This window comes from Puma concolor, chromosome C1 (genome assembly GCF_028749965.1).
Source record: "Puma concolor isolate L17-30 chromosome C1, mPumCon1.1.hap2, whole genome shotgun sequence".
Taxonomy (NCBI): domain Eukaryota; kingdom Metazoa; phylum Chordata; class Mammalia; order Carnivora; family Felidae; genus Puma; species Puma concolor.
The window spans coordinates 86,041,750-86,046,409 of NC_141674.1; positions in this window are offsets into that span (position 1 = coordinate 86,041,750).

Consider the following 4,660-nt stretch of genomic DNA (forward strand, 5'->3'; position numbering starts at 1 on the left):
TTTTTTCTACCTGAAGTGTGTTCTTTCTTATATAATAGAGTAAGTCAAGGCTGTAGATTTGGTCTGTAATTTGTGTCTGGTTTTAATTAGGTTACTGAAACCTCATGCATAATGAGACAACTTTTTGCACAAGTATTTGCTGTGTCAACAATAACATTTAATAAGCATTTTCTCATTCTAATTATATGTCTCTTCTTTCTAGTGGGCACTTGGTAAATATTTATTTTGAATCTGGTGAATGTTTTGAAAGCTGAACAATGAGGATTGCAAAATTGAACCCTAGTAAATTTGTCCAAATTCAGCCCAGATATGTTTTTGTTTGGCTTTCAAAACATTCAACAGATTCAAAATCTAATTAAAATATAATTGAGCGCCTTTACAACAGAATGTGCTTTTCATCACTCACTGTTATCTTATACCTAGTCTGTTTCCTCATTTAGATTACTTCCTGGTCACTGTAGGCAGTTGAAATTGTGACTCAAATTAAACCAGTTTGGTGTACCAACTAAACATGCTGTCCTGTAAAGTAATGAGGAAGGTTTTTTTTTTTTAATTTTTTATATTTTTTTAGAGGGTTATTTTTATTTTTTAAAGTTTATTTACTTTGAGAGAGAGAGAAGGAGGGAGAGAGAGAATCCAAGCAGGCTCTGTTCTGTCAGCATTGAGCTTGACTCAGGGCTCAATCCCACAAACCATGAGATTGTGACCTGAGCCGAAACCAAGAGTCAGATGCTTAACCAGCTGAGCCACACAGGTGCCCCAATATGAGGAAGTCTTTTAAACGTGGTTCTGTCTTAGACTTTATCTGATGATGATTAAAACATAGTTTAGGGGCGCCTGGGTGGCGCAGTCGGTTAAGCGTCCGACTTCAGCTCAGGTCACGATCTCGTGGTCCGGGAGTTCGAGCCCCGCGTCAGGCTCTGGGCTGATGGCTCAGAGCCTGGAGCCTCTTTCTGATTCTGTGTCTCCCTCTCTCTCTGCCCCTCCCCCGTTCATGCTCTGTCTCTCTCTGTCCCAAAAATAAATAAATGTTGAAAAACAAAACAAAACAAAACAAAAACATAGTTTAAGGTATGGATCCAGGGGATGGTATTATAATACATTCAGAAAGTGCTGAATTAGTCTGTATAGAACAACATAATGAAAAAAAATTACTCCTAGGTACATAATCATGATGATGATAATCAATGATTTTTGTGGCCTTGGATCGTTGGGTTCAGTTTGCTCTAAAGATGTGATAAAAGTATTGCTTACTATTTATGTTTTCATGAAGTAGGTAAATCTCATTTGTATAACATGAGATACGGAATATCTTTCTATTTTATAGTAAAACTACACTTTTAGTATAGTTTTTGGAGGGGTTGTGATAAATTTGGAGGTCTTTAGGGTAATCGTATGCTTGCTGCTTCTGGCCGGGTGTGCAACAGTGTTGAAGACGTAGGCTGGAATACAGAAATTGGGAATTTTGTAGAGCGAGATTTAGGGTCAACCCAGTATACACGATGAGTTTATGATTAATCTTGGCTTTGGTGTGTCACTGTTGTTGAGTCTCAGCTCAGGTAAAATGAAGGTGGGACAAATGCAAAGAAATTTTTGCTAAGTCCTAGAAGTGATTTGAATTTCTGTTTATTTTTCCCAAATAAAATTATATTTCTCTGTTTTTTCCCCTCTTGTTGATTTTATTTTGTTTTTTCTTTTATAATCTTAATAATGCTGTGACTGTGCATTTTCTTTACTTAAGCCCTTTAGAGTTTTTTTGTTGTTGTTGCCATTTACACTGTCTTTCCAGTTCGATTTCTGTTCTTGTCTTTTTTTTAATCATTTATTTATTTTGAGGGGGGGAGATGAGTGGGGGAGGAGCAGAGAGAGAGGGAGAGAGTATCCCAAGCTGCAATGGCAGTGCAGAGCCTGAGTGGAGCTCGATCCCACAAACTGCCAAATCATGACCTGAGCCGAAATCAAGAATCAAACACCCAACCAACTGAACCACCCAGGTGCCACTCTGCTCTTGTCTTAATGCCTTTCTGCTCTCTTTATTTTATTTTATTTTATTTTATTTTATTTTATTTTATTTTATTTTATTTTATTTAAACTTTATATCATTAGTCCTCTCTACACCCAACATGGGGCTTGAATTCATGACCCAGATATCAAGAATTGCATGTTCTTCCCACTGAGCCAGCCAGCTCCCCCCGACCCCGCCTTCTGCGCTTTTTAGATTTATTTTGCTTATATGCTATCATTTATTATCCATCGAGCTCTTACGATGTGCTAGTCATTGTACGAGGTAGGACAGTAATGTTAAGGAAGACAGACTGTTGTACTTGAGTTGGAAATTGTATTTTTATTTCTACTTCTGTATCTAAAAGTCTCTTACATGTTTCTTTCTTCTGTTTTTTAAGACCTCTTAATACAAGTAATTCTGTTGATTTGATACTATATGTACAATGATTGTTAAGAATATTTTTTAAACCAGTGACCTTCAAATAGATATTCATACCACTTGAGTTTCACAAAGCCTTCCCATGAATTTCAGGTTTGCAGATGACAGTAGTTTTTAGAGAATTTGTTCCTAAATTTCTCTGCTAAAATATGTACTTCCTCCTAAAATTGAGTTGCCTGCTGTCAAGGTCTTTGCAGTTTCTTGTTTTTCATAACTTCTCTTTCATAACTGCCATTCTTCCTTTTTACAAAAGAAAAGTTTATTTTTATTTATTTTTAATTTTTTAATGTTTTATTTATTTTTGATAGAGCAGGGGAGGGGCAGAGAGAGAGGGAGACAGAGGATCAGAAGCAGGCTCTGTGCTGACAGCAGATAGCTTGATGTGGGGCTTGAACCCACAAACCAAGAGATCATGACCTGAGCTTAAGTTGGACACTTAACTGACTGAGCCAGGTGCCCCAGTAAAGTTTATTTTTTTATCCATTTTATTTTTACAACAGTGCATTCCCCAGAGTATAGAAAAAGCTTGAAGGCATCAAATAAAAGGACAGTTTGAAATATTAGTCTCTGGAAAGCCTACTCAAACTAAGATATAAACTTGCATCTTATTTATATATTTGCATGATTTTAAGTAAGGAGATAAAAGTATGAGTGTTTACTTTCTACAGATCAACCTTAAACTTTAAGTAAAACATTTTTCTGGGGTTCCTGGGTGGCTTAGTTGGTTAAGTGGCTGAATCTTGGTCTTGGCTCAGGTCATGATCTCACCATTCGTGAGATCGAGCCCCACATCAGGCTCTGCACTGATATCAAGGAGCCTGCTTGGGATTCTGTCTCTCTCTGCCCCTCCCCAGCTCGTGCTCTCCCTCAAAAATAAACTTAGAAAAAAAAAAAAAACACAACCTCTTGGGGCACCTGGGTGGCTCATTTGGTTGAGCATCCAACTCCTGGTTTCAACTCAGAGTTCTTGAGTTCAAGCCCCTCTTTTGCAAAATAAATAAATAAATAACACCAAAAACTCTTAAATAAAAGATTTTTGTGATTATCAGGAGATATATTTTCAGTAGCTTTGCCAAGGCTACTAGAAAGTTTTTTTCTTATATATTTATTTTTGGGGAGAGAGAGAGAGAGAGCATGCACACACAAATGAGGGAGGGGTAGAGAGAGGGAGACAGAGGATCCAAAGCAGGCTCTGCACTGTCACTGTAGAGGCTGATGCAGGCCTCGAACCCACAAGCTGCGAAATCACAACCTGAGCCAAAGTCTGACTCTTAATTGACTGAGCCACCCAGGTGCCCCGTAAATCCGTTTTTTTTTTCACTTTGGAAGTTTATTGCTTAGTAGGAATAAAGAATTACTTCTTTGTTTTCTATTCATTCCTACCATACAGAGTTGTGTTTCAGCATCTGGAGATTATTAATGTTCTATAAATATGCATAGAATTATTAACATATATTTTAAGCCCCACACTTGCTTGATAGCCTTTTTTGCTGTTGATTTCCAGTGAGCTCTGCCTCATCCCAGTACCATATATACATGATCTATTTTTTTAAGAAAGAGCCTCAATCTGGGGCAACTGACGGGCTCATTCAGTAGAGCATTGGACGGTTGATCTCAGGGTCATGAGTTCAATCCCCACGTTGAGTATATAGCTTACTTAAAAAAAAAAAAAAAGAAAAGCATCAATCTCATTAAGAGATATATATCCATAAAATTTTACTTTTATCAAAACATGTATTTGTTATGCTCAGTTCTGTGGTCATACTAATTGTAATTAATCAAACCAGGAGAAATTTAAAGCATTTTTAAGAGTCTTGTGTTCACTGAAAGTTTTAGAACAATGCAAATTAATATGCATATTTTTATTGCAGAAAAATAGGACAAGGTGAACTTTTTTTTTTTTCTTAAGTTTTTATTTATTTATTTTAAGAGAGAGAGTGTGCTAGTGGGGAGGGGCAGAGAGAGAGGGAGAATTCCAAGCAGGCTCCATGCTGTCAACACAGAGCCAGATGCCGGGCTGGAAGTCATGAAACTGTGAGAACAGGACCTGAGCTGAAATCAAAAGTTAGATGCTTATTTGATTGAGCTACCCACATGCCCCAGGATAAGGTGAACTTTTAAGCATAAAAATATGATAAAATTATGGAGGAAGTGGAATGTATTTCTTTTCATGAAGATGGGAGATATCAAATAGCTATGGCATTTAGACTCTAGTGG